The 13,098-nt window shown below is 35.5% G+C and overlaps 1 protein-coding gene across 10 annotated transcripts in view; it reads right to left on the bottom strand.

Annotated features, from left to right (window-relative positions):
- Positions 1–13,098, bottom strand: part of GNB1 (G protein subunit beta 1) — a 46,008-nt gene that overhangs the window by 30,433 nt on the left and 2,477 nt on the right. The gene's annotated exons all lie outside the window — the stretch shown is intronic.

Raw genomic sequence — 13,098 nt, 5'->3', positions numbered from 1 at the left:
GTAAAAAAAAAAATAAAATAAATCATTATTCCATGTTTAACAGATGCCTAAAGCCAAATGCTTAAAATCACACTTCTTAAGAAGAGGGGTGTTCAGAGATCTTCGAAGTAGTTCACGAATATTAATAACTGTTGTTACTTTAGTGAGCCAAGTCAAAAGATTTCCTAACTACATCTTTTCTCTTCTTTCCTGCCTTGCTCTGAAAGAAATTCACATTTAAGAGCATCCTAACACTTCCCGGTACGTGGCAGGCATAGGAAACTAACTTATTTTAAGAACAAAAATTACTGATATTTGGTAAAAGTTTTCAACAAACTTACATTTATTAAGAATGTCAAAAGCCAATACTCTAGGTTTTATTCCTTTGTTGAAAATTATCTATATGCAGCTACTCCTTATGAAGAGCAACACATTTATCGATAAACTGGATCAATTTTATCAAAGTGGCCGGTGATGTTTTTGGCTGTCTTCTTTCCTGATCTTACAATTTAAAAAACAAAAAACACCACAGTAAATCAGGAAAACTTAGAACCTGCTTGTACATAGATTTCTAACTAAATTTATCAGAAAAATAAGTTACTGAAAATTGCCATTTAGTAAAGTATCCCTTTATCCAAACCCAAGCAATTTAGTTGTCACATACTACTAGACATCTCCCTCCAGACTGAACCCAGGCAGCATTAAAGGAGAATATAGTACTATTAATTAACCAACACAGAAATGACTAAGCATTTATTACTAGATGCTTCTATCTGCAGGGCCTTACAGTAACTGAACAGTTGTTTCTTACTTCAACTGTCATCTTTCATTGCTTCCTTCAACACTTTTATCATTAACCTCCAGTTTTTACTGGCATTTTCACTTCATTTGTAAACTGACCAGAATCTCTGTTTCCCTAAACAGGACAGAGCACATATGTAATAGGGATATCACAGTCCTAATGCCACTGACACACTCCATATTTCTCACTATTTAGAAGTAATATTATTGCCATGAACAGAGAAGTAGCTACAAAGGTAAGAATATATAACCAAATATTGCTGGATCCAAACATCTTCTCTGTAACATACAGCTAACTATTCATGAGCCACAGAAACAAAAACTAGGTCTTGCTGGGTTAAAAAAAAACAAACCAACAACCAAACAACAACAACAACAAAAAACCATGAAAAATCCCAACACCAAACTTTAACTGTGAGACACAAATCAAAAAGGTTTTAGTTACTTTCTCAGACCCACTAATATGAATCGGTTAGGCTTTGTGCCATTTGTCCAGATACTATTGTTGGGGTTTTTTTTTGTTTGTTTTTTCTTTTTTTTAGTCACAGTAACTATTTATATTCCCTTGGAATTGTGCTAAAGTTGCTTTTTGTAATTTTTTGAGGAAATACATTTTTTTACATAAGCCCTTTATCATGAGGAATGCTTACGACCTTTACTTCAGAGGAAAAAAAACCACATACAGCAGGAGCTATCTGGAAAGCTGCTAATAATGGTAACAGTTTCATAATTTGGATTTAGAAGCGTTAAAGCTGCAAAAGAGGAAAAAAAACCCAAGGGTAAAACTATAGTACAAATCAGTCAGATATAGGAAGGTTGCCTGGCATGAAGTGTTATCAGCAATGTGTTTACAGAGAAGTTGAACAAAATAATGCAAAAAACCCACCCCAGAAACAAAACAAGAAATCCATTATTTCTTCTCCAGGGGACCTAAAGTAATGCCACAGTATCAGGATATTATCTTTTCAGAAAATGGGTAATCTCTCATTTAGATCAGCTGAATCTACAGGTGGGATGTTTAGGGCAGTTCAGAATGTAGGCTATACACAGTACATTTTCTCCTATAAGCTAGAAATGGAAGCACACTGTTGGAGGACCAGTTTACACATCATCCTGGTGTGACAAATCAATGACAGAATCATAAAATAGCAAATGAAAACACATTACGCACCTAAATATATATACTTGCTTCTTTTTAGTATAAGTCAACATTAGAAACACATTTATTCAGGTATCAAAACAAGTTTGTAATCCACAATTTAAGAACATGCCTATAGTAAGTTGCAATCCTATTAAGAAGCATAATTCTTGTCAATTCTCATGAAGTTTCCAAAAATTGTTTTTTAAAAGTCACTTTTGGGTATACCAACTTTCCAGCAGGTCTTCAGTTTGTTTTCAGTGATTTAAATATGTTCAAGAAGTCCTCATGAAGATTGATGTATTTCTCTATAATGATGATGTTCTGCTCAGGCTCTCCCCACATAACTCACAGTAGGTGCTGAGGAGAGGGCAGCATGTGACTGGATCATGTTGCACTGAATTCACAAGCAAACGAATGACTAGATACAAAACCCGGTGCAGAGGTAGGTGATTACACCACTTCCTGTTACCAAAATTCCAAAGATTACATTGATCCATAGGTGGATCAACTGCCACTGTCTGGGGGTTAAAGTGTAAGAGAAGAACCAGAATTTTCCAAAGCCTGAACAAAATTCCGCTTAGCTCTGCTTGCCAACACATCTGTATTGGCATGACCTTCTCAACCTTGTTAAAAATCCTGTATTGTTTCAGATATTACCATTACAGTGACATCAGTAGTTACATTAAGATCTTCACTACAATATTTATTATATTGGAGCAGGAAATGGGCTATGTGGTCACTTATTTACAATACAAAAAAACCAGAAAAAAAATAGCAAAATTAGACATGAAAAATACAAACAAAAAGTCAGTAAGACTGTGTATATGCATAAGCACAGAAAATTAGGAGAAATTCCTATTATTGTATTCCCATAAATTTCAGCTCAACTATTTTATGAACAGAAGCTGAATCATCCATTTCATTCTACTTATGCCAGCTAGTAAAGAGTCAACTGAGTCAAAGGAGAACCAGCTGCTTCCTATTTACACCCTTTTAAAAAATGCAACTAACTTGTAGAATGCTACATTTAGCAATACTACTTTTTACATCCTTAAAAGTCAAACCATTTAAAACCAGAAGAAATAGCCAAACAAATTGACATACCCGTGTTCTTGAGCTAAGGGAGACATTCACGGATATAACGTGGTCTTCTATGGACAAATTTGCTTCTGCAAAGCATCCCCCTCATCCATGCCTGTAGGCACAAACTTTGAAATACTGACATGCTTACATGTCTCGCTACACTAAGGCCCTCAAAACACTAATGAAAAACACATCATGTTTCCAGAAGCAGCAAGATAATTCATATTCTATCAAATCTGAATTGTGCTTTACCATACAAATCAGGAGTTCCACTCTAAATGCCTTTCATTGTTAGGATCGAATCCTGAAAGAGTACTTCCATAATATGGATTCTTCTTTCTGCTCTGACTTAGAACAAAAATAAAAATAATAATGATAAAAAAATCTAATAGAAGCAACAGAGGTACCCCATCTTAGAGCCAGGCTGGAACAAGACCTGATAACTACCTTCTGACCATAACTACTATCACATCCTGCCTCAACAAAAATAAGGTACTTAAAACATTTCAACAAACGGCCCGCTCATTTTGTGCCTCTGCTACACAGACTGTACAAAACAGCTTCAGAGATCATCTAAAAGAAAAATATTAATTCTTTACAACTCTGTTAAAGATCTTATCCAAGCTTCAGCTAATTAATAAAAAGAATACATTTCATTGAAGTAAGAATTTAAGTGTTCAAACAGCACACTGATCTTCAGTAAGAGATTAACAGACCACTGTTAGAAGTTAAGCTACACCATGAAATAACTGCTTTCCAGCACCAGTCTGAAGATAAAAAGTATTTCAGTGGACCTTAAAAATCAACAAACTGTATTATATGCATATAGCAGATAAAAGAATACTCGGCAGAGATTAAAATATGGCATGACTTCTCTAATCTTTTTACCCAAAATAGACTGAGCACTACTTTGTTCTCTAGCCCCGCAATCAACATAACCCATCTTTAATCAATGTGCAAACAGTTCCATTAGTTTTGATAGCAATGATTTATACCCCCAGTAGCTCATTGATTTCTCCCAGCAACTGCTGTATTTTGATATGTACTGTTGATACAAAATAAGTTAAGGGACAGAACAGGAAGAAGAAAAGCAAGGTTGGCAGACTGAAGAGTAACACAGGAGACCTTGAAGCCATTAGACTGAGAAGTGGTGTTTGGGAACAGACAATGCAACAATGCTTAATGCTGATATGAGAAAGGTAAACTTCAAGTACAACCCAGGGACAGCATCACAACAGAAAGCACAAAGGTACAACAGGAAATACTTGCTTTCACCCTTGGATGTTCTTCTTTCCATAGTACTGCATTAACCCTCTTAAAACTTCTGGCATTAGTCTTTAAGTAGCAGTTGTATTCCTCTAGATAGTATGCATCTGGTTAGGTGATCAAAATAAAGAGGAAAATATGATAAAAAGAAAACAAGTAAAGTACTACTAGGGTTAGGAGCCAGGGTGGGAATTAACTGAGACACAAAACTGAAAACATCAGGAGACAATCCCATCTATTTTAGGGAAAAAAATACATGCAAAGTGAAGTCAAAAAAGCAAAGTCTGTTTAACAAAGACAGCAGCCAGTAAGGTTAGTTGAAATCCGTAACTCTAAAGATTTTGCAGTGATTTCCACGATCCTCTGCACACCCCCTTTTTATACAAGCACTGCTTCATGTTTATTTGGAGCCCCTGGACACTATTGTTGTGCAAAACTATGTGCAGTTTTAAGGAGAGGGTGGTTTTGAGTTTGTTTTTAAAACAGAAAACACACTAACTGCAGGACACAATATATCAACTTGGCCCTTTAAAAATAGAAGGGGAGAGAGCTTTGAAGACAGGTCACTTCTAACTTCTACAGTATATTAAGGATTCTGACTTGGGAAAAACACGGTTGGTGTTTCCAACTCCAGCTTCCACCTCAGCTTGGTTTTGTAAGTTCCTTCACCTTCGGTAAGAGCCAAGCTGCTCATTAACTAGAAGCCAAACTATCACAGTTTTGCAGCACAGTGCATGGCAATAAACTATTTGCCCATCTTGGTTTCCTTAACATGCCAAGTTGTGAACTGGCAAGGCAGCTGCTGAACAGCAGATGTCTGTGCCACCTTTTGTGACAGAGGGCAGCAATAACTGGCTTCCCCCAGAGTGAAGCTTTCTGAGTTTAATTCACAACAGCAAGGATATGGAACAAAAAAAATTACTACAGGACAAATTAGACTAAGAAATCAAAACCTAATGAATTAAATCTTGAATTCTCCATGATATGTATCCAGGTAAACAGGTAGGCACTCCTAGCTAGGTGACACAGCTTAACATCCCATCTTATCGCAATAAAATCTGTTCAGATGCTTTATATTTGATCCCCAGGGTAGCAAAAAAGCGGATTTTCCAATGCCTGATTTAAGTATGAGTTCCATCTTCTAATACAGGTTAAAGGGAAGAGAGAAAAGTCAGACTAGAAGCAAATATGAAAATTACTGGGCATCTTCTCGCATCTAAGGACTTGCCTAAGATTTCCAAAACGTTTGGAAGAACTTCCTTCTATTTTCAAAGTTTCCGAGTCTATAGTGTTTTTAAGATGTTTTCTCCGTTTCTTCAAGATACTGTACTCCATTTCATTATAAGGATACAGTTTTTAATTTCTGAAATCATTATATGATTGAATCTTGGATATCCTGAATTTGTAGTATGTCAAATTCAAGACTAATAAGAGACTTTGAATAATCAGATACCCAAGTACTCACACCTGTGAACTACTGTGCCTAGATATTAAGCCCCAAAATGCAGGTTCTGCACAAGTTCCACCTCCACATATCAGCAATGAATCTTTTTGTAGGACAAACCTAATTATTTTCTGAAATGCTGAAGCTTCACCTATTATCTACAGTCACAAGAATAAAGGACAAAACTAAGCTGAACTAACAAATTTGACTTCACTGTCCAAAGTTTCTATGATATTTGAGTTTTCATACATGAAAAAAACCCACTTCCCCAACTTCTCAAGCATCTGTTAAAGATACACTACTTTGTCAAGATTTTAAATCTGTTAAATTGTTCCTGTTCAATATTAGTTTATTTTATTTAAATATTACACAGTCTTTTAATTAAAGAACAGTATATTAACTTCTACAGTAAGCTTTCAGGCACTAGCCAGATAATATCTGGCAACTTGTAGTGAAATCCAGGACTTAGTAACCTGAAGCACAGTTTAATTGCCATAAGCATCAAGGGAACAGTTCTTGATCTTTGTACAGACAACACCTTTGTTAAATAGACAGCAGTGTATCTTCAGTATTTTACCACTTCACAAAGAACATGCAACAGCAATATCAAACATATGTTCCAACAAAGAGAGCTCTTTAATTAGTACAGTATAATCTTATTTTGAGTACCAAAGGTTTCAGCAGACTATCACATCTACTTTGTTTTTCTAGACAAACAGAAAAATTACCACACCACCCTCCAAACACATTTGTTAGGCTATCTGAAGAAACAGCTTTGGGAACCAAACAGGAAAAGTCCAAGAGGACCATAAACAGATTTCTTCTCAGCATCTTGAAGCACGCATAGACTTGCTTTGTTGAGCGCTATTACTTCATTTACTGGAAACAAAACATATACTAAGTTTTGTATTATGCAGTTATAACTCACAATATTTTGCATACTGAAACCTAAGTTTACTTCTTTTATTTCAAGCATTGCTATGTTCAACACATACATTGAACCACTTGGTGTTAACTAAGATGTATCAGCTCAACAATTTAAATAAACTTAAATGGAACAGAACTTTACATATATGGCAAAACCAGACTTAACTGCACTAGTTTTCACCACAAAGATCTTACTAGAAAATTATTAGTATTGCACACATATCAAACTAAGAAATAAGTTTAGGGACTTCCTGTCAATGCTGCTTACGGAGTGAGCATTTCTGCCTGGCCTTACAAATTTCACTACTGAAGACAACTAAGCATTAACTTTTAAGATCTCTGCATCAACAAAAGAGGCACATTCATACCATCTTCTGTACACTGCTAAACCTTGGAGCTTTGCCCCACCTCATGTCCCTCAATTGTTTTGGTAAATCCCTTGAATACCTACAAAAGTCCAAACAGTTGGACCAAACACAAAGTGTTCCTATTCTAAAAGAGCAATTCAATTTCTCTAGTTCCAGAGGAAAGGCACATTCCCCACCAATTACAAAAGGGCAGCAACACCTCAGGCAGTAGCTTGCAAGGCACAACCTCTGGACAGATACAAGCATACCACATATACTCCAAAAACATTTGTAAGCTCAGCCACCTGCTCAGTAACCCTCAGCAAAAGAAGTCTAGTAAAATATATCCTGTGTTATCACAGATGTCCCAATGAGAAAGTCCTTACAGTAAAGCATACAACATTAATACTGGACACATAAATTTCAGTTTCCACAGAAGTTAAACTGCAATTTTGAAGTGCACAATTAAAAACTCTTCTGTCAGAGCAGTGTTGGAAATTTGTTTCAACATTTCACAAAAATAAAACAAAACCCACTCAGCTTGTCAAATAACTTCATGATTTTGCAAATAATTTTAGATAACCTCTATTTATTAACAAATTTCAATAAATCCTAAAAAGTCAGGAGGAACACAAAGCACATGTTACTGAACAGACTTTTAATCTAGCCCAAGATATGCAAGGTGGCCAGAAAAGCAATAAGAAAATAAAGGGGTATAGAATTAACAGCTCACCTGCAATAGTTAAGCAGAAGCTCTTTTTCTTTCTTACAAAGAAAGAAAATAACTGGCATCAGCTGTTGTAATTAAGCCTACTGTAACAGAAGAAGAAAAACAAGCCTCAGAAGTAAGGCATTGCTTTCCTGTCAGTGATGTCAACTTTGTGGGTGTTTGCCTTTCTGAAAGTCATGTAGAAAGCCTTGCAAAATTTCTTAATTTGTCCCCTATACTCAATACAGTTTGATTTTGTAATAAGGATGAGCAAAATCATCACCGATATCCGAATTGGTAAAATATTTGCAACTACTTTGATAGACGGCATGCAGGAGGTTCCAGAGAGAAATATTTTGGTTTTATTCCCCCCCCCGCCTTTGCTAGGAGGGTAAAAAATGCAAGAACTGAAAATAGGGACAAAAATCTTTACATAGTTTTTAATATAGGACCGCATTACATAAAGCTACAAAAAATTATCTAATCTATCTAATTACAGATAATTAATATTTTCTTTTTTGGGAGTACTGGCAGGCATTACTGCAGTTTTCAAGAAGACATCAAAAATATTCTCATCTGAGAAAAACATAACTGGCAAGAAATTTTAGGCAAACCTTCCTCAGATCAGTGTAGGAACACACTGAAAAAAAATATTTAGCTATCTACAATTCAGTTAATCCTTGTAACATATAGAAGGTGTTTCTTTTCTACACACAGAACATTTAGAAATTGCAGTGAATTGACAGGCTGAAATTCTACCTTATCAAATAAAAATACATATTTTTAATGAAGCAGTTTCATGCAAACTACTTACAGAAATGAACTACATTTCACATTAAAACTGCAACTAGATTTTTAATTACTCTCTTTCCCTTCACTGTATTATCTGTTGCTAATTTTTCCCCTCATCAAGTTCTAAATACTATCTATGAAAATAATTTGAAGATTTAGCCTATCTTTATCACCATCAATTACAGAGCTACCTTATATCTTGTCTCCTTTAAGCTCCCTCAGATCACCTTCTTCAGGTCTTCAGCCTCATTTTCACTTATCCATTATTAGGATTCCAAAACAGACACAGCACAGGAAGATCAAATTTTAACCCTTCAGTCCCACCAAATAAAAAATAACTATAGCACTTCTCCTCATAAGTCTGTGACAAGTGACAAAATCACCTTGTTTTCAATACCTCTTAAGCCCAAAATACTTAGAAAAAATAATTTTAAAACAAGTCTTTAAGTCAGTAAAGAAACCTCAGAGATCTTGATATTAACCTGCAGATTCTGCTTGCCCACAAGCCAAACAGGGCTCAGACTCATGAGCACGTTTCCAACATTAGCTGGCCCATAGCAGCCATCTATATACTACACCCTTTAAGCCTACATCGAGTTTGAGATACTAAGATTAACTTGGTCCCCCATGAAAAAGGGCTATGCTGATTTGAATAACTTTGCATTTATCTTCAGAGTGCAGCCATAGATAATTACCACGGAATAGCTGACAGAGGGTAACCTATTCATTAATTCAAAGCCAGGTCTTCTAAACATCTACAACATCTTCTAAAGCATTCTTATTTTAAACCCGCTATAGTTATTTGTATTGGATTTCAGCAGGACTTAAATCTGGCAATATCTAAACAACTTTTGCTTTGTAACTGCTTTCTCAAGCACTTATTCCTGTGTCCTGTGACACACAGACCCACCCAATGAACTAAAATATCAATAACCGGGTCAATGTGTAACATTTTGTATGGGATCTTTATTTTGTGCCAGTTCAAAATTTTGAGAACCAAACAATTGAGTGTTCAGGCCAGTGCTGAGAACCCTGGACAGAATTTAAAGTTATCATTTCCAAATCACACTTCCATGATGTCCCCAAAAATACTGTTTTTGGCTTACACATACAAATTACCATGTAGGCATCTAATTACAGCATCCCCAGTAACACTGAGCATAAGGTATACATAGCAAGCGATACCATATCTTAGCTGTTTCCAGATGGCATTCATGAATATTGTCATGTCATTACTCTAGCTGGGTTCAAGAAAGAAGATTCCTGGAGGTCTGTGACTATACTGGGCAAGGCAAATATTATCCCCTGTACCTAGTCCACTCAACGTTCCAACTGCAGTCTTCCAGACAAGCAGAAATATTTCATTATATTTCAAGAGACTAACAAACCCTAACACATTCTGTACCACTCCAATAAATGCAATGGACACAAGCATTTAATATCAATGAAAATAGTATTACAAGATATTAATTGTAAAGAACACATTTTCGAAAGTCAGCTGTTAAAAAAACAGGCCAAGAACATCTGATCTTTATGTTCCCAAAAATACTTTTAAATGTGTATTTTCTTTCAAAGGCTAACTATCTCCTTTCTCTTTACTTAGAAGTCTTCTAGTTCTTCAACAGAAACGTGGTATTGTGCTTCAAAACCTATTTTGGAGTGTCCATATTTTTGTACTAGGAAGCCTTCCACAGTCATTTACATTGATTCTTTTGGCATCTAAAGTAAAGGTACTGTTCATAGCCAGCTCAAAGCTTTTAAAAACCTCTTAATGTTCTGCTGAACTACCAGTTGGCTCAAGTATCTATGGATTCTGCATACATTTCTGTTTGGTGAAAAACAAATCCATGCACACAAAATCCCCAGCATACTAGACACCCTGTGAAGAAATAATAAATTGAGATACTATGTTAAATAGAAACATAGGGGCTTGGGGGTATTTTTGTTTTTTATCACGACCTTGGCTAATACTAGTTCCAACACTATCAGTGGGGAGAAAAAAAACATTTTGAATGGAATATGTATTCTTTTCATTTTGAGTCTGCACTTCAAGCAATCAAGACACTCCCTTAAAAAAAAATTCCACTTTGTCTTCAATCACATGCTTAAGAAACATTTCATTAATACAAGCTAGTTGCTTTCAAGGTTATAAATTTTTTCCCCAACATAACCAGTAAAATAGTGTAAAAAAATACTGGCACAAACATAGGCATTAGAGACTCCAAAGACAACTCACCTAAACGTAATTCAACCACTTGAATGCATGATTCCTCATTTCAACTTGCTAGTAACAAACTAGCACTAAATGCAATTCTTGAAACAATACGCTACGCCATATGGCTAAAACTGGATATTAAAATTGAGAATATCAATTACCAATCCACTAATGCTGAGAGCCAAAATCCATGGACAGTAAGAATTTAATCCAATTCAGCGACTAAAACATGAGCTGAGCCCGACATACAGAAGACAAATCTATTGCTGGTTTCACAGAAAGCAAGCAACCCCAATTTTTTTATTGCAGTAACTACAAAACTAGCTAAATGTAACACTGCATTAACATTCCCAAGGACAGCAATAGGCAACATTAGAATCTGCAAAAGCAACACAAGTTCCATATGAATTGGCATCTTGTTTCACACTGATTGAGAAATCAGAACTAAGTAACTATTTAAGAAGAAACAGTTATAGTTGTTTTCCACATGACCAAATTGAAGCCTCCAAAGCACCAGGAAGTTATTACACACTGCAGCCAACATCATCTTGCTTAATTTCAAGAAAAGGCATCCTACAGACACAAAAGATATGTATTTCTACTATAATTAAAGGATCCTGAAAGCAATTGCATTAATTGAATGATTTTCTTATCCTAAGTATATTAGTTTAATTGTTCTAGTTTTAAAATTTTTAATAGCTGTAGAGTGGTTTTTCTTGGATATTAAGAAAAATGCTACACAGAACTCTACACACTTCCTAATTATACAAAAGTTTATTGGCTACTTACACAAGAAGAATTCACATTAAGTCTAAATACAACATTTTCAGATTTCCATGAGGTATGGAGGCGATTTAAAAACTGTTCTGCTAAGATCTACTGTGGAATTCTAACTTTACATGTTGCCTAAGATTCCATGGTAGGATGCTTGCTACGTACTGACTTATCAGCTGCAAGGACTAAACAAGGATAAATACAATTTATCTTACCCAATACAGGATCCCACCCTACTCGTTTCTGATCGTGTACTGAAAGACCAAAGTACTAGTACCAAAAAAAGCTGCACTGCTAGTTTCAAGTTCAACAGCACATTAAAAGTACCATCAAATGGAACTAGTAATTTATTGGACAAGTATTCTTGATTAAAACATTGTTTCTGATATACTAGAGGAGTAAAATACATTCAGCTAATTTCAACTTTTTCTTCTTTTTTTTTAAAAAAAAAAACAAACAAAACAACCAACAACAACAGACGCCTCAACTGCAAATTAGCTCTTCTGCTTCCTAGCTTCCTTCTGTATGAACTACAGCCGGGCTATTACAATAAACTAACAAGCAACTGATTATACATTAAATCATAGATAAACAGTACTAAAAAGGTTGATATTACCAAAGGTTTGGAGGTCGTTTGAATACAGAAGACATAACAAGCATTTCTTATTTTTCTTGCTGGGAAGTGTATTATTTTAAACCTGAGGCTAGTATAGCAAGTATTAACCAAGCTATTTTATTTAGGCTACCAAAGTTAAGAAGCTTGGCACTGTAATGAAATATCATAAAAGTTACAAACTGAAAGTCCGTTTTTCTTAAAAGATACTACAAAACACACATAGAAAGCTTTAGAAATTTGTAATGTCGTTTTAAAATACAACACTTCACAGACACAGAACTGTTTTAACATCCCCAAAACCTTTCTTACTCTTTCCCATAAAAAGAACAGTTACCTAGAGTATGACGATAATTCCGGGTCGAAAGCAATTTTAAAAGCCTCCACAAATTGTTAGCATTCTGAAGCAGATGGGAGACTCTTTTGTATTATAGAAAGATAACTGTCTGCATGGGGTCTGACGATTACCCAGCTAGTAGAGAACCAGCAACAGTACACAGCCCCAAGCAGGGTCTTTGTATACCTGTGCTCTAGGTTTAAAATGCTGTTTTTCAGCAACAGGCTTCATAAAAGCCAAGAACATTTTGATGATACTAAGCAGGCACTGCAAGGTAAAAAAGAAAATCATGTCACCCCTTTATCCAGTAAGAGCCTATGTGAACATTTCAATAAAACTATTTACTCCTCCCACCTAGTTCCTATCTGGAGGAGCTCACAAAAATTAAGAAAAAAAAACAGATTTCTTGCAACAATCTTCCAAATACTCCTCCTACCCCCACCCCCAAAAAGAAGAAAGCAAAGAGAACGAGAATGTAAATCTAAAATACAATTACGAAATAAGATCTAGTTTGGCAAAGCTGTGGTGAGGAGGAGTTGAAAAATGAGAGCTGCCTTGCTGCAAACGCCATCTTGTTGCAGCTATTGGGCCCAGGCACAGAAAGATCCATTCATTCACAGCAAAAAGAAAATCAAACACACACCCTGGCTAATCTGCAGCTACCAAAACA

Source organism: Buteo buteo, chromosome 5, assembly GCF_964188355.1.
Source record: "Buteo buteo chromosome 5, bButBut1.hap1.1, whole genome shotgun sequence".
In the NCBI taxonomy this organism is placed as follows: domain Eukaryota; kingdom Metazoa; phylum Chordata; class Aves; order Accipitriformes; family Accipitridae; genus Buteo; species Buteo buteo.
This window is presented reverse-complemented; position numbering and strand designations above follow the sequence as displayed.